Source organism: Pogona vitticeps, chromosome 1 (assembly GCF_051106095.1).
Source record: "Pogona vitticeps strain Pit_001003342236 chromosome 1, PviZW2.1, whole genome shotgun sequence".
Taxonomy (NCBI): Eukaryota; Metazoa; Chordata; class Lepidosauria; order Squamata; family Agamidae; genus Pogona; species Pogona vitticeps.
Genome location: NC_135783.1, coordinates 88750128 through 88776245, shown reverse-complemented (window position 1 = coordinate 88776245; position 26118 = coordinate 88750128). Strand labels below are relative to the sequence as shown.

The 26118-nt window shown below is 39.5% G+C and overlaps 1 protein-coding gene across 2 annotated transcripts in view; it reads left to right on the top strand.

Moving 5' to 3' along the window:
* Positions 1–26118, top strand: part of PKIB (cAMP-dependent protein kinase inhibitor beta) — a 79294-nt gene that overhangs the window by 18548 nt on the left and 34628 nt on the right. The window lies entirely within an intron of this gene.

Below are 26118 nucleotides of genomic sequence, written 5' to 3'. Positions count from 1 at the left end.
TTGGGTGCATGTGCGTGTGTTAAGTTGCGGACGGTGCCTTGGTCTCCTGTCGACTTGTGCCAAGCACGTGTGAATGTTGTGAATCGCGGCTAGGAAGCGGCAGAGAGACAGCTTTTTAAAATCGACTGGGCAGTCCGTGGAAATGTCTCCACTTCAGGCGCTTGGAGGTGTAAATGGCAGCAAGAAACTCCTGGCTATCTCGAAATCACAGCTAACCCATTCAGACGGCACTCCTTTTACGCGCTTTACCTGGGAGTTAGTTGCGCGGAACCCTGTGGGGGGGGACTGCTTTGTAAGTAGATGTGCACAGGATTGCACCATTCACAGTTGAGGGAGCTGATTGTTCATTCCTGCAGAGTAGTAGACCCTTCTGGGAACCCATTGCCTTATAATACATTTTCATAAATACCCCATGAAGTAGATTAAACAGAGACATACCCCATTTTCCCAAGATCACCGGATGAGACTTTTAGTTGAATTTTCAATTCACACCTGTGACTATTAAAGTAAGAAGGTGAAAAAAAATCCTCTGCGCATGATCAAAGGCATTGTTGGCCATTATTTTATGTGTATTCTGAAAACAGACAGTGTTTCAGTTCTGTTGAGCACCAGTTCATAGGGCTGTTGTGTAAGCTGAAATCTCTTCTGAGTTGTGAGCTCATTAGGCAAACTATTTTCCTGACCCCTTCTACTCTTCCCTTCATCTATAAGCTGTGTGGAGATGATAAGAGTTCTACTTTGCAGGATTGTTGTAAGAATTATAGAACTGATTATCAAGGTATGTTATTAGCAATGGCAAAACCGATGCTGGTTTGCCTTTGAGACTTTTCAGACTAAGTATAGAACTGATCATTATGCGGAGATACTGTTATCACTCTGTCTAAGGCTGAGACCAAACCTCTGTCTTTTCCTAGCCTCCTCGTGGCTTTAAAAAAAAATCAGGTTCTCTGTAAATTTCAGTCATGTCTGTGCTGATGAGGGTTATTTTTGGATGACGTTACTCTGTGGTGTCAGAGAAAATAATGTGTTTTCAAATGAAACAGCTTTTAACGGTGATGTTATTTGTGGCTGAAGGAATAAGTACAACAAAAACACTGAGGGTACTGACGTGTCCTCTGTTAGTGCAGAAGCAGAGAGCTGATGGAAAGAATGGAGTCGATAATTATTTTGACATACTAGGAACAGCTCAGCTGGGAGGAAGAAGCGCTGCTGTAAACAGGAATGGAATGTATAACAAAAATAAAAATAGAAGTAAAAACAAAAAAAACTGAAATTGAAAATGTTATGACAGCTTATTTCATTGTGAGCTTCTGTGGATTACATGGTGTGAATGTTTCAGCTGATCCTCTGGCTGTGAGGCTTAGGAGACAAGGCTTCTTATTGTTGACATGGTTCTTAGACTGAGGAACATGTGGCTGTCCAGATGATGTTGCACTACACCTCCTGTCAGTCTTGAGCAGTGTGGACCATGGAAAGCAAAGAGGAGAACTGCATTTGAACAGCATCAGTAATCCCATCCATTTGTTAGGAGTTGCTCTGTTATTGTTGGAGGTCCCTTACACACAGAGAGAAAGAGAGTTATTTGTTATTTAAGGCACTTCTAACATTTTCTGATGTCAGTGTTGATTTCCAGGATCTGGCACTAAAATGGACTAAAGTAATTATGCTAGCAAACTGGGTTTCATTAACAGTCAGGTTAAATTGCTGATGTCAGAAAACAAGAGTGATCATGGTTCAGTGGTAGAGTCGGTGGTGGACCTACACTTTTGGGGCCCAGAAGCTTGAACTGTTATAGGGTAATCTGTGAGGTCTGGGTAACCACTGTTACCTTCTTCAGTGGGGTTGTTCCATGACACATTCACCAAAAGTATTTTAAACATTTGGACTAATGTTGGTTCTGGGGCACCTCCCAGATTAGGGCCCCTGAAGTTTAAGCTTCATTAATTTCACAGTAGATCTGCCCATGGGCAGAGCACTTGCTTTGCCTGCAGAAGTTAGCAAGTTCAATCACCAGTAGCTCAAGGTGGGTCTGGTAAAATTCCTGCCTGAAACCTGGGAGACTTGGCACCAGTTGCTGCCTGCAATAGTGGGCTGGATGGGATTAAGGTTTTACCCAATATAGGACAATTTCTTAAATTCCTGTTATTTGGTAGTTAAAATAGCACTACACATAGGAAAAAAAGATCAGATTCACACTATCCATTGGAATAAAGATAAAATGCACACAAAAATCTTTTTTGGAGTTAAAATTAAGTGAGGGCAGTGACCTGAAAAAACAGCACAAAGCAAAGCAGTAGATATGAAATACTGAATAAGTGTTCTTGGGGGGTGGAATTCTTGAGGGAAGAATAGAATGAAGTGTCCTGGTCAAAACCTTGGCCTTAAACAGGAGCATTTTATGCTCTAGCATCTTGTTGCAGGTCCAGTTTGCATCCGCTCCCTCTCCAACTTATTGGTACACATCATTTGTTAGCTAATACATGACTTTACAAAATAGGAGACTTTATTTTAAGCAGTTATTTGGTCCTGTCTTTCTCTGTAATTTTAAATCTTGCATTATTTAAAGCAGGGGTGTCCAACCTTTCACCTTCCCTGGGCCACATTAGAAGATGAAAATTTGGTTTGGGCCGCACATACATTTGGTTTGGGCCGCATGGGGGGGGCAGCCCTAGCCGTCCTCTGCAGCCCCGCTCCAAGCGCGCTTACTAGCAGCTGCGATCTCAGACAGCAGAGGCTGCCAGCTTCGACTCCGGCGGGAGGGGGTCCACCTATTGATGGGGACGGCGCAATACAGTCATGCAGCCCCCCCGTCCCGTCCCCTCCCACTTCTTCGTTCCTTCCCTCTCTCCCCCTCTACTGTTGTGACGTGCCCCGGCCACATTCCGGCCGCAAGTGCCAGCAGTGTAACTTGAAACTTTGGAATTTCTTTAAAAATAAAAAATCGCACTGGGCCGCAGGTTGGACAAGCCTGATTTAAAGCTTCAGAGCCGAACCATCCTGATATGCATGCACAAGGAAATAAGCCTGATTCTGCAAGCAAGGCTTCCTTGCCTAGTGGGTAAAATGCATATTACATGCATGTTCAGATATCTTCCAAACTTGGGAGGAAAGGAAGTTGTTTAATCAGCAATCAGTTCACAATCAGTTTCTTCCCTTGTAAAAATGCTGATGAAATCATAACGTGATCTCTTATTTACCTGCAAGTCATACTGTATTGTGCTGTTCTGTGATCAAGTAAAAGGCAGAGGAAGTACATATTTTCCTGTGCTTTGTTTGAAATACAGCAGTAAAGTAATACAATGGGTTTGTCAGTGGGTTGAAGCATTGATGTATACCTTTTGTGAATCCATATAGGATTGCCTTTTCCAACTTGGAGCTCTTCAACTGTTGTAGACTAATAACTCTCATCAGCCCCAAACAAGCACAGCTGTTGGCTGCTAGGTGGTCTGTGAAATTGTAGTCTAACATTTGGAGAAATATCAGGATAGGGAAAGCTGCTGTAGGGCATAACAGAATTCTCTTTCTTCCCCCAGCTGAGATGCAAAAATTTACATTGAGTAGGAGGTTTAGATTTCATGTTCCATAACTGAGCAGGAGAAAGAGAAGCAGCAAGGGAGGTGTACACAAGGTTTCTTCTGTGAAGGACTGTCCCAGTGACTGCATGCACACTGATAAATAAGGGAGACATCAAGGATCATTTACTGTAAAGATCTGGTACCAGCTGGGATTGGGACCAACCCAATGTATTTCTCCTTTTTTTTTGTTGCAACTCAGAACTCTCGTCTCCTGAAACAAAACAATCTGCCCATCTGCACTCCTTGTAGATCTGAAAATTATCTTTCCCTTCCAGTTTAATAAATAGATTCATATGATTATTATGTTTGATGTTCTAATTATAATTGCTGAATGAACAAGTACAAATTCAGGAGGGGCCTTTTTTTTTCTTTTGGCCTGGAGGAAATGGTGTATCTTTTTGATTACCTGTGCAGCGGAAAGAAGTGTAAATATCTTTTTTTTCCCTTTGCAATTTAGGTGCAAGTTACTCAGGAAAAGTTTGTCTCATTCTGAACTACACAAAAAAATGTAAAGAATAATTTGGTCAAGATGCTCATATGAATCAAAAAGTTATAATTTCCTTTTAGGTGTGCTATACAGTATGGTTGTTTCATACTGTAGCTTTAGTAAAGCATACTAGGTTTTCTTTTCATACGTAATCATTGCCCCTGACGATTTATAGAGCAAATTTAAAACAATAATGAGCTGTCTTAGTATGAAGATTCCATAATTATGTATAATAATTGATTAATCTCATATCCAGTAGATGTTACAGTTTGTGCAGTGTCCTGAGAGTTTGTTACAAGCTAGGATTGTGTACAGGATGTGTGCCCTATTCAACAGAGATGTCTAGGTCCCCTGACTAAGTTCTGCTAATATTTCTTTCGAGATGGCTGTATGAGTCACTTGAGTCTCTCTCTGTTTTGACAAATTGTAACAGAGACAAATAGATACAGACTTACGTAAAGAACTCCATCACCCAATCAAATATATTTCTTAATGTAGTGTAGAAACAAGTGGCTTTTAAAGTAACAAAAAACAAGTACTAGGTTTTAAGGTTTGTTCATTTTAATATGGCACGCTAGTTTAATCTTGTTCAAGAGGCTGCAAACCTACAAGCTATGCAAAATATACTGTATGTATGTATTTATACAGTAGTATAAAGATGAAGGAGCTTTAAGGAATCCTGTTTTATGATGCATGTAGCTGAATGTACAGAATAGGAGAAAATAATCATGCATGGTCCAGTGAGGACATTGAAGTACCCCCTGCACTTTGTACTGATGTTCTATCTCTTGCCACAAGTGCGTTGTAGGTTGGCTGCTTGAGGAGCTGCCTTTTTCCCACTGTTGCCTTGTGTGAACCTAATCTGTCCGGCATGTGATGAAGTCAGTTTAGTGCAGTATCCTGTTTCATAACAGTGGACAAAACTGAAGCTGAACACCTTAAGCAGGGCATTACATCAGTAGGTCTCACCTATCATTGCTCTCACAGTAGATATCCAATGCTCATTTATTTATTTGTTTATAAAAAAGGACACACTACTGTGGTCCTGTCAATGCTTCTGTCCTCCAACTCCCAACAATTCTTGCCAGTATAACTAGTGGTAACTAGTGTGAACAATGCAGTCTAAAAACAACAGGAGGGTGATAGTTGTCCACTCCAGATTTAAAGTACTCTGTAACAAGTCTAAGATGGCTACTAACTTAAAAAGACAACAATAGTGTCACAAAATTAGAATATCCCAACTCAAAACAGAATGAAGGCTTAGAAGAGCACCAGATAAAACAGTATCAGAATAGATGCCATTTCAGAAATAAATATCAATAAAAATGACACAATGTGCTATTCAGTGGTAGGGCATTGTATTGCTGAACCTAGAAGACTTATAGAGCTGAGTCTTCATACACCTTTCCTCCACGAGATTTCCTGATTTCTTTTTTAGAGTGTACTGTGCTGATCACGAGTATTTGGAGGGAAGCAGGAGTGGAGATCCACAGACATTTCTGCTTTCTCACTTCTGGATCAAAGACACTGTTTTGAAGTAGTGCGGCATTGAATCTATTATTCTGTAGCACTCCTCTGGGGAGGATGACATTCTTCCCTGTATTTATTTTATTATAATAATAGCCACATTCCTTCAAGTCAATTCTGATTTATGGCAGTCCTTTCCAGGATTTTCTAGCTAGAGGATACTCAGAAGTTGTTTACTATTCCTTTCTTCTGGGGGGTGCTTTGGAACTGTGAAGCTTGCTCATGGCTTACACAGGCTGGTTTTCCTAAGACGCACAGAGGGGAATAGAACTTCCAACCTCTAGCAGATACCTAAATCACTGAGCTATCCACTGAAGCTCCCAGAGTAATATACCATTAAGTAACAATATATAAAATCAGAACAGAAACAAGATGGTCAGATGCCTGTTAGTTATGTCTGCAAAAATAACTCTGTTGCTGTAAATTTCAGCACCAAATTACGACAAATTAAAATATCAATGTGAACTTTTCACACACCAATAGGCATGATTCAGTGTGGATGAGCTGGTTTCTTACTGGTTTCCTACACTGGTTTCTTACTTTGTTGCAGTTGGTCCCTCAAAATTTACACCCTATGGAGTAATGGCAATACTGTAAATATATCATAGCATTCAAGCCAATATTCTTTTAAAAATGGAGTTTAAAAACATTTTAAAAGCCAAGGTCCTTCTGTAATGATTCAGTTTTGGCTGGCTGACAGTCTCATTTTCTTCAGGCCTGTGTTTTATAATGAAGGTACTGCTATAGAAAAAGCCCAGCCATGTGTTCCCACTTTTCTAGCCTTTTTGGCATGGAAAGATAGAAAGCACAGCTTCCACTGGACAAATCAAATTATAGGGAGAATTTTATGTGCAGGAGTTGGGCTTTCAAATGTCCTAGTCGTATCCTAGTTCTCTACAATTTCTTGTGCAATTTTTTGCCGGGAGCAGGCATAAAATGAAATTTGTGCTGTTGATACTGGTCATTTGAGGCAGTTGTTTTTATTTATATGCTTTTCACATTTATAACTTGCCTGCTTTTCCATCAGTTAGCAATGGTAGCATATATTGTCCCTTATCTTGTTCCTTATTGTATCATCACAACTACCTAACAAGTTAGATTTCACACATTTTGCTCAGTTTGGACCCCAGGAGATTCAGAAAGATGGGAAGAGATCTGGAACACATTGAAATGATTTGTGGGAACATCATGAAAAATGGAGCGGAATCGATTGTGCAAAATATGAATAACCTTGCTTGTACAGATGCATATTAGATGTGTCTCATCATGTTTTTCAGATTTTGCATAGGGAAAGGAAGTTCATGGAAGTCTAAGGCTTGAATTTTCAGCAGCATATAATAAATCAAAATTGTCACCATTTAGCTATCAGAGAGGATTGTTTTTAATAGAAAGACCTGGCATTTACACTTTTGATACTATGCTTGTAGTCACAAATCTTTTGGTGTAGAATATAAATATACATATTCATTGTCAATATTCTCCATAATTATCAGACATTATTTTAATAACTACTGCCTCTCTGGGCAGGAAAATAAAAATACTCCCCAAACCTCAAAATATGATTAATTGCAGCTAATGAGAACATGATTATTAATTACATAGTGCTGGTGACATTTATATCCTTCCAAAACTATGAAGCATGGCAAATGAACAATTGCTTTTATTTCAGTATTTCTATCTGAGTTTTCCTTTATATGGCATTAAAGTTACACTTGCTTAAAATTTTGATTCCTACCTGTAGAAGAGATATGTTAACTTTGTTTTTATTTAATTATTTGTGGTTTAGAAAATATAAGATACATGGGAGGAAAAAAAACACAAAGGGAGCTATACAGAAAACTGTAACTTTATAATATCTTTATAATACTGCATCTCTTTTGTCAGGAGCGTTTCATTTCTTGCCTCAGGAGTAATAATTCACCAGTTTACAAAGATCTAAGATAAAGATCCAGAGTTCTCACTTCTGCTCCTTTGCTGTAGCAATTCATTCCATCCTCTGACCAGAACTAAGAGGGAATATTCATTCACTGTGTATCTTTCAAATACTGGAAATGTCTGACTGAGAAAAAGTTTGCTGAAGCTACTGATAAATAAAAGAAAATTAGTACTAGCCATATTTCCTGCTCTATGTCTCTATACACCTCAGTGACTTTGATATGGAATGTTATAACTCAGTCGATTAGGTAAGTGATAACTTCTTAACATGGCCAATGAGTCTAAAGTACACTCCATTTCCTTTTCAGTGTCTGCTTTTGTATGTGTGTGGGTGGGTGGGGGGTTACGTCAGGATGTGCATTGTTCTCAACAGCAAAACTCTTCAGAATGTTTAATTCTGACCACTTAGAGCACCATCCTGCCTTGTCATAGTTCAGTGCCATTTTGCCAGTTTCCTTTCCTGACTAATTTTGGTGAACGAAGAAGGAAGAGAAACAAGGCTCAACCTTAAGAGAGATTTATGTCTCCTCACTGTTGAAACTTTGCCTTTTGATCACAACCCTTTGTTTATGGTCTGTGAGCTGGGTCACAATCCACATGACAATAACTGTCGCCAAGCTGATTAGAATTGGATTTACAGAATGATTTTTATAAGGCACTGAATCCAAAGCTTAGCTGAAGTAAAATAAAATAACATACTGTATATGTCTGCCATTTCCCTATTTCACACTAATGTCTGAGAGGAATGTGTCAAATGTGTGTAGTCAAATCTGTCTTCTGAAGAGTTTGCTTATCTAGAAGATTTTAAAATCTCTCAGCTATTTGCTGGTTCTCGGGGTTTAAGACAAGACTGTGGCATGTTCATGGCATGTTACATTTGTTAAAACTGTCCTATTGTGTTTTTTATTGTTGTTGTTAGATTCATGTGCCTTTTAAAAACTTTTCTCTAATCTCTTCACCCCTCCCCCGGCGCAATCACTCTCCACTTTTTGACACCATTTTGATGTTAGTCCTGCTTCTGGTTTTCCCCAGCAAGTAAAAGCTGAATATTTTCACTATGGCAAGCTGAATGGTGCAATAGAAGTACATACCATTTTGCTAAATAGTCCTCAAACACAGGCTACTTATATCAAATGCATGTTAAGTATTTTCAGCCATCCACTAGGTATAGGGGTATGCTCTCTCATGTTTTTGGACTGAACTGCAATTTCCAGAATTCTCTATGAATTCTGGAAATTTCTGGCCACAAACTCAAATCTGAACACCTGTAGGTTTAAACCCCCCAAAGGGTTTTGAGTTAACTACTTCAGCATCATTGGCTTCTTGGACCTTTGTTTCCTGTTAAGTTGTTGAAAAAAAGGAAGTTGCTTGCCATCTTAGTGTTCATTAGGTTCTATAGTACACCTCCAAAAATGCTATGGTTCGTAGAGAGTGGCAATCCGAAAGCATGAAAGCGTATTGTGTATAGATGTAATGGATCGGACTGACATTTCAGAACACAAGAGAATATTCAGATAGGCTGGAGTGTTGTTTTTTTTTTTTTTTAAATTTCCCCTAAGCAGCCCTTCCAACTCTTCCACAAACACTTTTTTCCTCATCAGGCTCTGATACCAGGCATCAATTCCCTCACTTAAAAGTGAAATCCATTTTGGGAAATTGATTTCTGTGGTAAAAACCTGTGCCAGAGAAGCTTTTGTCATATTTCTGGCAGCTTCCTATTTTTCATCTTTGTATTATTCAAACATAAATTCTTTTGGGTTATAATCATCATCATCACCATCATCTCAGAACTGCAGAGCTGGAAAGAGAACCCAATGGTTCATCAAGTCCAGCTCCTATCAAGGAGGCACAGCAAGGAATCTCCCAACCTCTGGCTCTGCAGCCAAAGACTTAAGCCACTGAGCTATCCAGCAGTTAATGGATACTGACTTACTGACATAAGATGAGGGTGTAAGGAAAATAACTTTACTGAAGTCATGGGATTACAATTCTTATCACCTCTGACATTAGTAGTGCTATCTGAGGTTGATAAAATTTGGGCATTTCAACAATGTCTGGAGATCCATAGTTGCTCAGCCCATTCCATATTTGACTCCAAATTGAGTTACACTCAATATACTAGCCTGAGGGAAAGCACAAAGTTGTTTTTCCTCTTGGAATGTAATGTCCTGCCTTTCAAAAACATGTACTTCTTTCACCACCAGGCAGGATGAAACTGAGCAGAGCAAGAATCCCTTGCTGTCTACCCTTGTCAGTCCATTGCTTTGCATTAATGAAGAGTGGTCGAAATGACTAGATAGGCGGGGTATAAATACAATAAATAATAATAGTAATAAGAAGAAGGCTGCTGGATAGATTCCAGTTGTCCATTACATTTATAGAGTTGTTAAGCTACCAGTGCTGGTTTATGGCTCCGACCATTAAGCAGCAATAATTACCTGTAAACACTGTAAAAACTGAGAGGCGCTGAATGTGAGTAAAGGAAATTGCTTGATGAATCATATTCTGTTTTTGAATTTATAGTTTTGTGCGGTACTGAGCTTTGCACTGGCACACTGTTGGGAGCAAGATGGACTAATTAATGGAAGTGGGAAAGCACATAAAATTCCAAAATATTGTGGTGCCTCTACTTACAACCATCCCAACTTACAGCCATTTTGAGTTACGACCAGCTCCGGCCGCAAAATTTTGCTTCGACTTGTGACCGGAATTACGAGTTACGACAGGAGAAAAGGTGGGGAAAAGGCGGATAATTCAAATGTACTGTTGGTTGGTGAAGAGGCTGCTTCTGCTTCTTTGTAGCTCTTTCGCTCCAACAGTTAGAGTGTGTGCGTTGGAGGAGGCTTGGGACTGCCTGGTGCTGCTTTCTGATTATGAGTAAGTACCTTTGCAGGGTTTTGCAGAGTGGGTTTGGGCTGGGGGGTTTATGTTTCAGTGCTATGATGTTTTTTGGTGTGTTTGGTGGTTTGTTTGTTTTTTGGGCCCAGTGCCTTCCGATGGGGTTTGCTGTGTTGTTTTTTGTGATTTTTTTCCCCAGCCCCAGCGCGTTCCGATGGGGCCTGGGTTTTTTTGTTTGTTTTTTTGGGGGTTTTGGTGATATTTTTTCCCATCCCTGGCACATTCTGATGGAGCTTGCAGTGTTTTTTATTGGGTTTTTTTGATAATTTTTTCCCCCAGCTGGAACGGATCAATTGCATTCCAGTGGGAAATAGTGCTTCGACTTATGACCCTTTTAAAGTTATTACCATTATTCTGGAACAGATTAAGGTTGCAAGCTGAGGCACCACTGTAAAAGAATAAAATTTAAACCTTTGACTTTGGACTTGGAACCTGTTTCCTGTGAGCCCTCAGACTAGAAGTGAGAGATTTCCTGGTTATTGAACTGATGATAACCTGTTCTAATGTTGGAGAGGATGGCACAAAGCAAGCCAAGTTTCCATTCTTCTGCATGGTTTAACCTGGACAAGAAACTAATACTTTTAAGTGGCTAGCTAACTGAGTCATTAAGAAATAACTAAAGAACAATATTTTTAAGGCTCTTATTTCTGCCTGTTCACTAAAGTGCTTTCCAATGTTCATACCTACAAAATTAAAAGTATGCCGACTTTAAGTTTATATGTTGTGAAATTCTGAGAAGGTTCAGAGCTTTATATGAACTGCTAAGTTGTTAGCACCATATGCTATTCAACCTCAGCTTGTAAGAGCTGTGTTTTCTTCATGGGACATGAAAAACTGAGAAAAATTCACAGTGAACTTTCAGTGGTGTTACTTTGACCTCCCATCCTCCCGCTGGGAGTGGGGCAGTGTGTAGCCTGCATAAATAAAATGTAAACCACCCAGAAAGTGCTTTGAGCATTGCCATTGTCTGCTTGCAGAAGGACAGTAAAGATGGGGCAGCCTAGCCTCCTGTGGGAGGGAATTCCGAAGCCTGGGAGCAACAACAGAGAAGGCCCTCTGCTGAGTATCCACCAAATGCATCAGTGAAGGTAGCAGGACCAAGAGAAAGGCCCCTCCTGGTGATCTTAACACTCAAGCGGGCTCATAAAGGGAGATGTAGCCCTTGAGATTGCTTGGGCCCAAGCCATTTACGGCTTCATAAGTTAGAACCAGCACTTTGAATTGTAACTGGTGTCCAGTGGAGCTGCTGTAATGGAGGTTATGTGATCCCTGTAACCAGCCTCAGTCAGAAATCTGGCTGCTGGGTTCTGGACCCAAAAGTTAAGTTTCCTGACACTTTCCCTAGGCAGCCCCACACAGAGCATGTAACAGTTGTATGTTATATTTAGAAAACCCTGGTAAGGGTCCCCATAAGTAGAACTGACTTGACAACATACTGTTGTTACTACCATCACCACTACTGTGGAATTCTTTTGACTCTTTTATTTTCTTTAATACATGTAACCTGGAAAGGTACAACCTAGATTTTGACATTCTGATTGTAGGACGGAAGTAACTGATAGTGAAGATGGTGGCAGTGGTTGCTGTTTGGGAAAAAAAGTCACTTTTTTTTTTTTGCTGATTGTACTTGGAATGGACAGCATCTGTACTTGCACCACATCATGATGAACACATTGATACCAGGATTGGGAAGGAGTCCTGCCAGGAATCTGAACCGCTGCTGGCAATCTGGATGACAATGCCCACTGAGATGGGTTGATAATTTGACAATGTGTCAGGCAGCTTCCTATGCCTACTGGAAATTTAGTCTTGATAGACAAACTCTTATTGCTTAGATAAATCTCACGGAACAATTAAATCAGTGGGGATTTGGTGAGTCTTCTGTAAATTCCATAGATTCAAACAGGCCTACTCTAGTTGTGACTAATTTAACCTACTAACTCACATCTAGAGTAGCCCATTTGAATCAATTATACTTATGGAGGAGTTGACCTACCACAATGATTCAGTGGGGCCACTCTAGTGTGATTTACTACACTAAGCAACAGGATTTTGGCCACTGTGTTCCAATGTGCCTAAGTGCACAAAACATTTATTCAGAGCTATCTCCCACTGTGCTCAGTGGGGCTCACTCCCAGGTAAGTGGGCAAGCATGGTTGCTTGAAGTCTTATGCATAATGTGTCTGGGAATAAGCCCCACTGAACACTGTAGAACTTATCACTGGATGATGTTACATAGAATTGCACAGCAAGTCTTGCAGTTCTGTTACTCAGAGATAACGTACATAGGCAAGATTACCAGGTAGAAGTCCTGTGGTGTGCCATATACAGCATTACATAGAAAAGTGGCTTTCTTTTCTCAAATCTTTTTTAATGCGAGCAGTTTCTTTTGCATGTTTTTCAAGTATGATGAACCCTGGCAATCATTATGTTATGACTCAAGTTGTTCTGAGAAAAAGTGTTGCTCTCTCTGTCTCTTCTCTCTGTAGCACAGAAGATGCATGCAGCAGACAAAAATCTCTCTATATGTGTGCATGCATGCACATACACACAGAGGTGCATTGATTGCAAGGTGCAGCTGGGTCCTGAGAGAAGTCTTTTTTTTTCTTTCACATTTTACAGTTATGCCATTTTGACATAAAGCGATTATCCAAAATGTATGTATATAATTATCCAAATGTATGTAATTAGAAGTAAAACATATATTCCTGAGTAACAATGGTTCGAATGGAAAAAAACTGGTCACAGCATATATTAGAGACTATTATTGTTCAGCTAGATTGCCATGTTGCAGTCTTTCATCAATAAATAAATTTTCATAACATGCATACACAATGTAAAAAATGTGTGCACTGCCTAAAAGAGATTCATTTTGCATTTGTTCCATCCTGTAATTTCCTTTGAGGTTTGCACATCACTGTTTGTCTTTCTAGTTCAAACAGTGTATCCCAGGAAGCAGTTGCCCGAATGTCACAGAGTGTGGCAAATACATTCCTGCCAGTTTGAGTCTGTTCCCAAAATAGTTCTAATGGTGCAAGCAGTTTAAAATTAGTAAATCTGCTTCTTGGATCATGAAGTGGTTTAGATATAATGAGGTTTTTTTTAAAAGTTTGCTGGTTAGGGAAATCTGGAAATTGTTCTTCAAAAAGGCAACCTTTCCAAGCCCTGCTCTTATAATTTTTGTCCTCTGGACACAAACAATGTTACTTTAAAAAAAAAAGGGGGTCACAACCTTATTTTTATTAAAAATAAAGCAAGACAGAAGCAGCAGGTCTCAAAGTTCTTATTTAACTTCTGTTTCTGTATTAAAGTGAACTAACATTATTTATAGTTTCACTGTAACTACCATTCTCTAGTTTTCATGATCTTATTGATGTTGGTGTTAAGGATTCCTCATAAGTGAAAGAAATAATGTGAAGAGATTCCTCCCGTCCTCCCCCACCTGTATTTTATTTACTTCTGTGGAGAAAGCCATATATTGACCCTTTCATGTGGAGGCACACAAAACAAATCATTTTGACTTTAATAGTATAAGCAGGCAGTGTCATTATGTCTTGTCTTTATATTTTGAAAAGAGCTTTCTGTTATGAGATTAAGTATTCTTTAAAAACACCAGCCAGCTGTTTTGTGTGTGTTTTTAGAAGAGCAAATATAAAAAATTCAGCAGCAGCATTTTTGTTCTTTGCTCTTAACTTTAAATGGCTTTTCAGGAGTGAGAGAGTGCAAGAAAAGCTCATGCTAATGAAGTCTCCAGAGAAGATAGAAGCTCTCCACTAATCTGCTATTAGGATTTATTTAAGGCTGCCATGGATTGTGTCTGTTAATGATCTAGCCACCCTTATGTAAAAAGATGGAATGCTCTTCTCTGTGGTGTAATAAAAAAAGTTGTAGCTAAGAGCTTTTGTGTTGTTCAGATGAACATGTGTTGTTCTTTAAGACGTATGTAGAAAGTCAACATTTTAAAGAAGTGGGTATATTTCCCTCTCATTGGCTGGAAACCTTTTGCTCTTAGCTATTTTCTTTGGAGTTTTAAAGGTTAAAAGGAGTTGAAGGTAAGCTTTGTATGTGTATATGCATTTTGAACAAATAATGATTTTCTTTGCTTTGTCTTGGTAAAACATAAGTGAATTATTTATTTTTAAAGAACCCTCAAGACCTTCTGATCTATTCACTTTATTCTGCATGTTAGCTTGGGGTTATTACTCTTATCTAAACAAGGCATTGATACAAAGCACTAAGGAGTATTTGCAACAGAATCTACCATGGTTTTGAATAGTTTATCTTTAATGAGAAACAGATGGTCTTCCCCCACTTTTTTCCATCTTTAAAATTACATTTGCATCTCATCTTGCAATAAAAGATTGATGCAAACTCTATTTTCAATACACATTAATGACTTTCAAGATCCTTGCAAAAAAGACAGAAGAAAACACAAGGAATACAATACATTTAAGAGGTAGAAAATTATAAGAGGAGCAGGAGAGAGTTGGGCTGTAATAATCGGAACAGAGATGTGAAAGTCTGTATTTTTTAATGTCTGTATTAGGAAAGTAATATGTATGGAAAGTAATATATGATAATGTTTAGGAAAGTACAGTAATAGATCTATAATTTTCTGGAGCTGATCTATTTTGTATACTATATACTGCATATCACGAGTTTATTGTCCTTTGTGTATTGTATATCACACGTCCTCAGTTTCCAGGAATGCAACTTGATTGGTCAATATGCATAAAAAAGTGCTGCCAACACAGGCACCTACTGGTCTAAATTAAATTTGATCATCTCAGGCAGGATGTTATTAGGACCAGGAGCTTTACCCGATTTACTGATCTGTGATCAGATTAGTGGTTTCCAGTAAAAAGATGAGATGGGGGTCATTCTGTTAGAGTATATCACATCAAATTTTGAATGTATAATTATGTCACTTTCTGCCCTGCTCTCCTGGCTTCAAAACTGAAGTATTTTTACCTTCCACTTTGGGATCCAGTGCAAGATTAGGTTTGAGAATCCTGCACTGAAGTATTATCCTCTGCAGGATTTTTGTTATCTCTTTATTGCTCTTGTCAGTACATGCCATGGGGGTCTGACTAACCCAAACATCTGAAAATGACTGGCATACTATCCAGAAATTGACAAGAACAAAGAGATACAAAAGTCCTGATGACGATAATACTTAAGGCATAGGCACCACAAGACTGTCAAACTTAATGTTGTGCAGAAAATTGGGGTTTTAAAAAAGAAAAGTAAAAAGAAAGCAGTCAGCATTTCTCATAACTGCTGTTGCTGAAAATCTCTGCGTGGGTTCTGGAGGGATTCCCTGCCTAGGCAAAATGTCAAAAATCACTGGGATTGAAATAGTTGCGTCCCTAATTAGGATTACCATTTGTTGGAAGAGACTTGACAGTACATCACACACACAATTAATAGTATATTGCTTGTTCCTAATACGTGAGAGGTTCTTGTTCGATTCATTGGTTTTCATTGGCTTTTTCTTCTGTATCAGGTGATGATGCCACTGTCACTTCCTTCATGCCATACCAAATGGGACAGCCCCTAATGTGCTCAAAGCATCAGAGCATGGGCATACACAATTGGGCCAAGACATTAGTTTCTTGTAAGTGTCTGCTAAAGAAGTTGCACCAGTTCCAAAAGGAAAAGCCCCCCCCCTCACCAAGAAGTACAGGGCTGGACTGTAGTTTGGGTCAGATGGGAGTTGGCAAAAAATGATGGGGTGAGGTATCCCACCCACCCCACCCCCAACCATATGTTGTGTGTAGACTACTGCGAACTTTCTTTTCTCTTTGACATAGGTTCAGTGTTGAGATCCAGTGAGGTCTGCTCTGGACAGACTTCACCTGTAGGACAGTTTAAGATGGGTATCAACAAGCTGTAAAGTATCCAGAGGAAGGTGACAAAAATGATAAAAGATCTGAAAGCCTTTTGGAATCCTATAAGGAACTGTTGTGGGAGTTTGGTTTGGTTTGAAGAGAAGAAGACTGTGAAAGGATGTGATAGCCATCTTCAGCTCTCTGAAGAGCTTTCGCGTGGAAGCAGACGTGTTTCTTCTCCTCTTTGCAGAAAAAGCTGCTTGGCAGTGGAATTGGTTACTTGAAAATATGGTGAGCTCTACTTTGTCTGAAACCTTCAAACTCAGGCTGTGAGCAGAGTCTTGACTAGAGATGGGCATAAACAGAACTGAACCAGAAAAAATGGATGAACCTGGCTGGTTTGTAATTTGGTTTGCTGAAGTTTTCCCCCCTCTGAATGAACTTCATTTGGCTTCAGCAAAATAGGATGCCTGCCTGCCACTGTCCCTGTGACCTCTCTGCCTGCTGCTGCCTCCTGCTTAGCTGCCACCATGCTCAGAGATAGCAGCCAGCTCCTGGCAGGGAAGCCAGGCCTGTTGGCTCTGTGCATGCACCCACTGTCCAGCTGATAGGCAGTGCATGTGCAGAGGCAGCAGCTGGCTCCTGGCGGTAGCAGAACAGGAGCATGTCACCTGGCCCTGGGCACAAACCAAAAACTAAACTGTTAATCAGTTGGTTTTCTGGTTGGTTTGTGGTGGGTCACAGTTCAGGGCTAGTCACGAAACATTTTTCAAGTTCGTGCCCATCTTGAGTCTTGAGTGCAGTACTGAAGTTTAACCACCGTTTCATATGTAGCTGTTCTACATTTAGGAATCAAGAAAAAAAAAGCATTTGATATTCTCAGAACACTTGAAATTGCAATGCAATGGCTGAGTCAGTTGATTATTTTGTCCATCATGTATCTTGATGGTAGCTGATGAATAAATGATTGTGAAGCTTTTATAACCTTAACAGCTTTAATAGTAAATGGTGAAAGAAGAATATGTAATGAAGAATTTACACTGTCGTGAGACTGGCAAAATTACCTCTCAGTGGCAGCCTTTAGTGACTCTTCTCCTTGTGTAAGTCATTTTTCTTTAACCATATCTATAAATGTCAAGCATCCTTACAAATTAGGTAGCAAAATCATTGAGCTCACTTTAAATTAGACATAATAAACACTTGAGAGGAAAGAAACATTCCCATGAAGAGGAGGGATCTTCAGGTTTTCAAAAGTGATTGAGATAAGAAGAAAATGTCAACAATAGTAAGAATGGAGAAAAAAACTTCATAGTCTTCATCTCCCCTCCCCCACCCACAATATTTCTTGTCAGGATTGTAAACAATTGGCACAAGTTTGTATTTTAAACAGTGTTTGGAAAGGTCAGGGTTTTTTTTTTATGACCGCTGCCTTATCACCCAGCCTGCATGGCTATGGGTGTGCAGTTATAAAAGCAATCTTTCTGATCTCTGCGTATACATTTTAAACTCAGTTAACTGAAGTAGATGTGTCAAGAAAATATAGTTTAAACCTATTCTGCCAAAGTAGTTCTATGAGGAAGGCATCATTCACTGAATTTATGGTTGATTAAAGGACTGGTCAAGAGAAGTCAAAGGCCAGTGACCTGCTGGCTAGAAGTTTCTAGAAGTTGTCATTTAAAAAAAGAGAGAAAATTTTAAACCAAAAACTTGTTTAATTTTTTTAGCCTGAGAAAAAGTTGTGGAGAAATTGAAAGCTTGCATGTTTTGCTAATTTAAAGTTGATCCTAATAAAGGGATTGCCTACTTATGCGTTTGACTTTAGTAGGATGAAGGCTAACTTCTCCAAGCTCTAGCTTACCTGTTAGAAAACAAGAGAAAAAATTCTCATCGCTGTCATTCACTTTTTCCTCCCTAAAAGTCAACAGAGCAGAATTATATGCTGTTGTAGATTGCAAAGGGGTATGGGAATATCCTAATATCCCTATCCTAACTGAAGCACAAACTGGGTAAAGCTGAAGTAACAGGTCAAATCACACTGTTAGAAAACATCGTCTGGCTTCAGAAGTTGCCTCACACTGTGTTCCAATGCCAAGAGAATGCCTGCTAACCAAGGCCAAGTTTGCATGCTACTACATGCTGGCTAATCAGTCTGCAAGGTTTGTATGTCTCAACATGCTGCCTGCCCTCGAAAAGCCAGAGTTTGCACAGATTTGTCTCTTACTGTGATGTGTAAACACGGGCTGTGAGTACTGTTAGGGTGGAGCAACTTCCTTGGTCGTTGAGCTGAACCTTTGACCAAGATGCTTTTTTCAATTTATCTTTACCTTGCCACATCTAAAACCTACGGGCAAAAACACTTATGGTGCAGAATAAAACATTGTACAAGTTTTAAGAAAACTGTAGGACAGATTTAGCATAACAAAATAAAGAAGGATCATCATATAATAAGCAAGAAGTTTCATTACTGATTGGTGGTGTACTCACTCTGTGAAACTATGTGACAGCATTGTTCAGTATTCTTGATGGGCATTCTGCTGTTCACTGTGGCTTCTGGGTTGGATCAAATACTGGTTTCATAAACATTCCTAACTCAAACATTACATGTTGGCCATCAGTTCTGCTTCCATATGTGGACACAACTGTAAGTGACATTGAGAAATGTGTGATTTGTTTGACTGTTTAATCCATGCATGCTGTCTTAAAAGTGTTTATTGAGATCTTCCAAATCAGGGTTGAAATATGACACTAGAGGTGTCAACTAGAGAGTTGAAATATGACACTAACCACTATTTCATTTTCCTCTTCAAAGAAAACCTCTCTCCCTCTCCCTCTGTCACACATAGACACACTTTTACACTTATTTTCACTGCAGGGTATGTTATAAAGGTAGGTAGTTATGGTATTTTTGTGTTTTGACCAATGGGTCTAATACCTATAGGAAGTAGACAGAATTAATAGGGGAAATAATGTAGGAAAAGGCTTAGTGCCACTTCCCAAAACTGCTAGCAAACATTTAAAAATCCAGCTGATCACAACCCTCATGATCTTGTTAAGTCTTCAGCTCAATAGCTCATTAGACTGGACTATCTCTTCCATTTATAGCAAATGACCCCTTCAGTCCCTAACTGGTTTTTGTCAACATTTCATTCTTCACCACCTTCATTCTCTGTTTTGAGTGAGATATGTGGTTACCTAGATAAATGTTAAGACATGTTCCCTGAGCATAGTGACTGATGAGTAAGGTAAAGGTAAAGGTTCCCCTTGACATTTAGTCCAGTCATGTCCGACTCTAGGGTGCGGTACTCATCCCTGTTTCCAAGCCACAGAGCTAGCGTTTGTCCGAAGACAGTTTCCATGGTCACGTAGCCAGCGCGACTAGACACGGAACACTGTTACCTTCCCACTGAGGTGGTACCTATTTATCTATTTGCATTTACATGCTTTCAAACTGCTAGGTTGGCAGGAACTGGGACAAGCGACGGGAGCTCACTCCATCACGTGGATTTGATATTACAACTGCTGGTTTTCTGACACTGCAGCACAGAGGCTTCTGCAGTTTAGCCCGCAGCGCCACCACGTCCCACTCCTCTATAGCCTTTCTGCTATGTATAGCTCCTATTTTATCTGCAGCCTAATTCTTATTGGTCTGAAATGTTTTGGTGTCCCACAGTCTTTGTGAGGAAAAATAACCATCTATGGACTCAAAAAGTATTTACAGAAAAACTAAACGTGTGGCATTGTTGTGTTTATCAGCCTGGCATAGCAGACTGTGAGGTTTACAGAAGTATGAAACGCTTCTGCCTTAAAAAAAAAAAAAGGAGTAAAGGGACATCCTCACCCTTGGTGCGGGGAAACAATTTCATGAGGATTGAGTCTGCTCAGTTGTTTCTTGTTTGCAATGTCATCTGAAGGTAATCTAGCACTAAACTAGTATGGTACTAGTTTGGGATGTGGCTAATCCAGAACTAGTACTAGTGATTAGGTGATCTAGTGCTAATCTCATATATATATATAAAAATAAAACAAATTCAGAGGACGATTGGAGAAAAAAATACAGGGATAAATGTTCTCACAATCCTGAACATTACAACCAACTGATCTCATGTGGAGTTTTATGGTTTCTTCTGGATTAGCCACATCCCATGAATTACACTCAGCATTTACAGATGGAATATGTAAGCAGCACCGTGACAGAGATCAGCATTGTTAATTATATGTCAAGGGAAGGGCCGTCACGTAGCAGATAACATCACTTTTCAAGGGCCCTTGAAAAGGTAGAAGTTTTAAAGTGTAAGACATTACAGTGCATTAGCTGACAGAGGGAAAATATATTTTAATTGTAGTGAGCCAAAGCCATACAGTAAGAGATAACCAAGACTCTTCTTTATTACTTTTGTTCTTGTTGCTTCTTTAGATTATTTGTATCCTCTTTTTGAGAGCCAGTGTGATCTAGTAGATAGTGTTTGACTGACTCTTAGGGGATCTGGGTTCAAATCACTGCTCAACTATGAAAACTAACTTGGGAGTAACAGAGATAGACCATTCCTTTGAAGTGATTGACCTGATAAGGTTTTCAAAATAAAAGATTAGTGTCAAATAATTAACACTTTAATTTACTTCTGGAGAAGAATAGGGATGGGAGGTCAATTCATATTTTATTGAGGACCACACGCATGAGAAGGTATGTGCATATGTCTGTAAAGTCACAGGTAAAGAAATAATTGACACCTTATTGTTGCATGCTGCTTTCCTGTAGGTTAGGTTTTGTTTCTGTGCTTTTGCAGGGTATGTACATTATGTTTACAAAGCGTACGGTGAACTGTGTTGGCATAGTGCCACATTCATTCCAGCTGTCGTACAGTACCCAGTCACTCTCTTTGTTGGTGGAAGTGACAAAACAAACCACATGCTTTCCATCATAGCTTGTTCATTTAGATGTGCAAGCTAGGAATACTGGTTTGTCTCCTTACCAGGTATGCTAGAATTAAAATAAACAAACCACAGATGGAATGTCTGATGTTTATTGAGTTCCTGCCACTTGCAGGAGGAGCCAGTTGTCTGTAATCAAGCAGTGTGCACTAGGGTAACATGCCAGCTCATTCATGAAAAGCCAAAAATGTCGTTTATTGTACCATGTGATGGCAGTGTATAGTGAAATCTCAATAAGGTTTGTGAAGGATATGAAGACAACTTTTATATGCGCATGTTCATGTTGTCTCTATCTGTAAGGAGAAAGATTTGACAGTGGGCTGCTTATATAATGGAGGAAACCTGAAACAAAAGGTCATGCTAAAAGGGATGTTGAAAGCATTTCCTTGATGCATGTGCTATAGATTAGATTTGTCAGCACCATGCTGCACATGTTGTCATGGAAAAATTGTACAATGCAGCTTCCAGACTTTAAGCAGAGGGCTCCTGTGATAATGTCAGGCTACAAATTATGTTGTTTGTGCTCTTGTTGAAAATATTAAAAATAAGCAATGTGTGTGCACCAGACTGGTTTGGCCTAACTGTACACCTAATTGAAATGTCTGCAGAAGAACCTGTGGTCAGTGGAGTTATTTTAGCAAGGTTTTTAAAAGAAACTCAGTAAAAAGTCTGGTTTCAATAGTTTTGTAAAATGGAATCAAAGATAACATAGCAGCCATCAGGTCACTTTCATTTTCACCTCATCACCTCTTTGAAGTATCCTCTTTATACTGTCTTAGTTCCTTTTTACAGTCTCTCCTCAGTTCTTTTTCTTTGCAATGAAAAGGTGCTTTCTTGTTAAAAACTACATCTTAACTTGCAACCTGCTACGCTCTTATGATTCTGAAGAATTGCTACTCTTCTGCAGTCATTTTATGAAGAGCATAGGACATATCCTTGGATCTGGCCCATTTATTTCTATAATGTGGTATACACCATTAAAAAGAAGCAATGTAGTACACTTGGTCTTCCTATCCTTTTCTTCCTCTTACCACACTTTTTTTTGACATATTGCCTGATCGAGAGATTTGGAGATCTTGAAAGTTTGCATAATTTAGGGACTTCTGAGCTGGTTTGATACAGTTCTGTATACGGCCCTGATCTTGTTTATAAATCAGGTTTATAGATGGTTATTATGTAACATCAACTTGCTTCCATCTTCAGGCTTAGTGACATCTAAGAGGTCTTATAATTAACAGCCCTGTTCAGCTCTTGCAAAGTTGAAACCATGGTTTTGTTTACTGAGTTAATCCATCTCTTATTTGGGCTCCCTCTTTTTCTGTTGCTTTCCTCTTTACTCAGTATTACCGTATTTTTTTGCTCTATAATATGCACCTTTTTGACCCCAAAAAGTGGGAGGGAAAGTCTGTGCGTCTTATGGAGTGAATACTGTAAAAGTGCTCCACCGGGGCCCAGCGGGGGGATGGTGGGGAGAGCCTCAGAAGGGTCGGAGAGTGCCTTCCAGGACCCTTTGGAGGCTCCCCCCACCCCCCGCGGGTCCAGTAGGGGTGAAATTGCCAGCTTTCAGGATCCTTCTGAGGCTTTCCAATATATATCGGACTGTTTCTTGCATAGGACTTGAGTTGCCATATATATATATATATATATAAATTTTAAAAAATAAAATAAAATTGAGGCTCCCCCCACCTGCACCCCTGTGGGCCCAGCAGGCCGAAATTGCCAGAATATTTTTTTCCTGTTTTCCTCCCCTAAAATTGAGGTGTCTCTCATGGAGAGGTGTGTCTTATGGAGGGAAAAATACCGTATTGTCCTTTCTAGTGAGCTGTCTTCTTAGGATATATCCCAAATACAACACCTTGAATCATGTCACTTTTGCTTTGAAATTATCTCTTGAGTATCCATAATAACTTATGCCAAATAAATGGTACCATATGTAGTCATGGGCAGCCTACCCCTTCTTAATGGCAAATGCAGTTTCCTCAACCCTGGAGGAGGAACCTGTGATAATTTTAGCTCCCAGACGTACATAGACATTGTTTTAAATATTATAAACTAGCATCTTATGTTTTCTTTGCTAATGCTGGAACACATGAAGAAACCCAGAATCATCCCCAGATGAGGATGGGAAAAAAACCATGTCTTTGACACACCTCTAATTCAAACCTAGTTGTTTGTTTGTCTCTCTGATTGTGCTTCACCAATAATAATAATAATAATAATAATAATAATAATAATAATAATAATAATAATAATAATAATAATAATAATAATAATAATAATAATAATAATAATAATAATAATAATAATAATAATAATAATAATAGCAATCCTTTCACAATGTATTTCCTTATTGAATAATACCTTAATTTAGGAGAGTTAGTGCCTTAGCTGTCAATTAGGTAGCCTATGTTTTAGTCAGACATAGATTATTCGTGTAGCTATTTGCAAAGTTGTTTAGAACTATGGTTGTTATGGCCTGTGTGTGCCGTATTTGTTATGAACAGTTATGCTTCATTAAAGTAATAGCTTTGTTCTCATAGCTCATATGTATTCACTCTAAATAGTGTTTGAACTCTACAGTTTTAATATATCTGCTCTAAATACAGAGAAACATTTCAAACATGTGGAGATGAGGTGCAGAACAGAAGAGAATTGTGAATTAGGGCAAAAAATTTTTCCAACTCTTCCCATGTTTTAGCTCCGTTTTGGAGAAGGAGTCTTTGGTCAGCAACTCTAAAGAAGGTGGTGGTGGTAAAACTACCAAAGAACTATGGGTCAGTCCATGCTGCCTAGTTAACATGCACCTCCATCATGCCTACAATTCTTTGTTGCAAATGGAGGAAGGTTCTTTTTTTAAAAAAAAAAAAAAGTTCTGAGATGCAGGTGTACCTGAAGGAATGAAGTGGCCTAAATTCAGTTGCTCCAGATTTGTGTTGCTAAACATATCACAAATACATGAAAGCTTTGGGACTGTATTAATAATATATTATCTAGAAAAGAAACATACTGTCACACTGTGCCTTCCCCCCACTTATTTGATATAAGGCAAAGTATAGTCATTTCTCTTGATATATTTCTTATCTTTCCTAATGAGCTTGCCAACGTTACAGCCTTATAAATATGTTTCTCCTAGAGCAAGCATTCCATCAAATTGTCTGAAACTCTGGGAAATCAATAACTTCTTGTTTGCTGCCTACTTAGCCTTTTTCAGCTTCTCTCTTTATTAGGCATTTGATGTATTTGCTATAAACACAAAGTACTCTGGCTGGTGCAAGTTATGTTTTACCTGGTTAAAGCGATACAGGTGTATGCTCTATATATTTGTAATATCCTCTATAGAATGAAATGCAAATTAGATAGTGTGACAAACCCAGACCTACTGGGATCTGCCACACGTTAACTAAGCTGCCACCAACCATTCCCTATAAGAAGTCACACAGACCAGGGATGGATTTTTAAACAAATAAAAGAACAAGGTTTATTTAAATCACACACAGGGAAAATAAAACGATCAGGTGAATAAGATATAGTAACGTGGCTTAGTCTCATTCATACATGCATACAGTTTGGTTCACACAGAACCCTTAACTTGAAGCACAGACCCTGAACCTATCAGTTCTGGCTAACCAACAGACACCTGAACCTATCAGGTTGGTACTCTGACACACAGTAGTACCCTGTCTGACACACAGACTCCCACACCAGCTTCTTCTTCCCAGCTGCTGCTTCGTCTGCTTCCCAGCGTCTCCTCTTCTCCACACACGCATCACATATATATACAGTACAGCCCCTCCTCCTGATGTCCCGCCTTCCACTCCCCATAGGATGGAACTTTCCCTCCAAACCCATGACAGACAGGTAACATCAGTGCTGTATGTAACACCTCCCCTCTTTATAAGTTGTTTTGTAGGGGGAAAGCTAAGGTGCTTTTCACCAAAAAACAACCTGGATAAAACACACAAAACCAGTTATATATACAATATCATACTTACTTATATTTACACTCTATGTCAAACATTTCAATTAGGCATTTAAACATTTACCATATACATTACATCAAGTTACCTTTATTCATACAAACCAAATTCAAAAAAACCAGGTACATTTAACCTTTGGTCACCAACATATATACATAGTCCATGTTTCTTTCGCCGTCTTCATTCTTCAGGTCTTCTTGACAAGGCGTCAGCAACACAGTTCACTGACCCTCTGACCACCTTCACTTCAAAGTCATAGTCCTGTAGGTTTAAAGCCCACCTCATAAGTTTACTATTGTGGGTTTTCATTGTCTTTAACCATTGCAGTGGTGAATGGTCAGTGCACAGAACAAAATGTCTTCCCCAGATGTAAGGCTTGGCCTTCTGGATCGCGTAGACTATTGCCAGACACTCCTTCTCCACGGTTGCCAAATGTCTCTCACCTTTTTGAAGTTTCCTACTCAGGTAGGACACTGGATGCTGGTCACCATTCTCATCCTCCTGGCAAAGAACCGCTCCTACCCCGCTGTTAGACGCATCGGTGTAGATGATGAACTCCCGGTCGAAGTCTGGAGCCCGCAGCACTGGATAGTTGATGAGCGCCTGCTTCAACCTCTGGAACGCCTCCTCACAGTCGCTGGTCCACGGGATGCGGTCATCAGCCTTCTTCCTCGTCAGATCGGTCAGCGGAGCCGCAATCTCGCTAAACCTCGGGATGAACTTTCTGTAGTAGCCCACCAACCCAAGAAATGATTTGACTTTTTTCTTGGTGTTGGGTCTAGGCCAATCACGAACAGCTTCTATTTTGGCCTCCAGGGGTTTTATCACTCCTCCCCCTACCATGTGACCCAAGTCTTTTATTTCTGGGCTACCCAGCTGCAGTTTGTTCTCTTTGCAGGGCCTGGGCCAAAGCACTCCCTCCCCTGGGTCAAAGTGCCTCTCCCTGGCGTTCTGGTCAT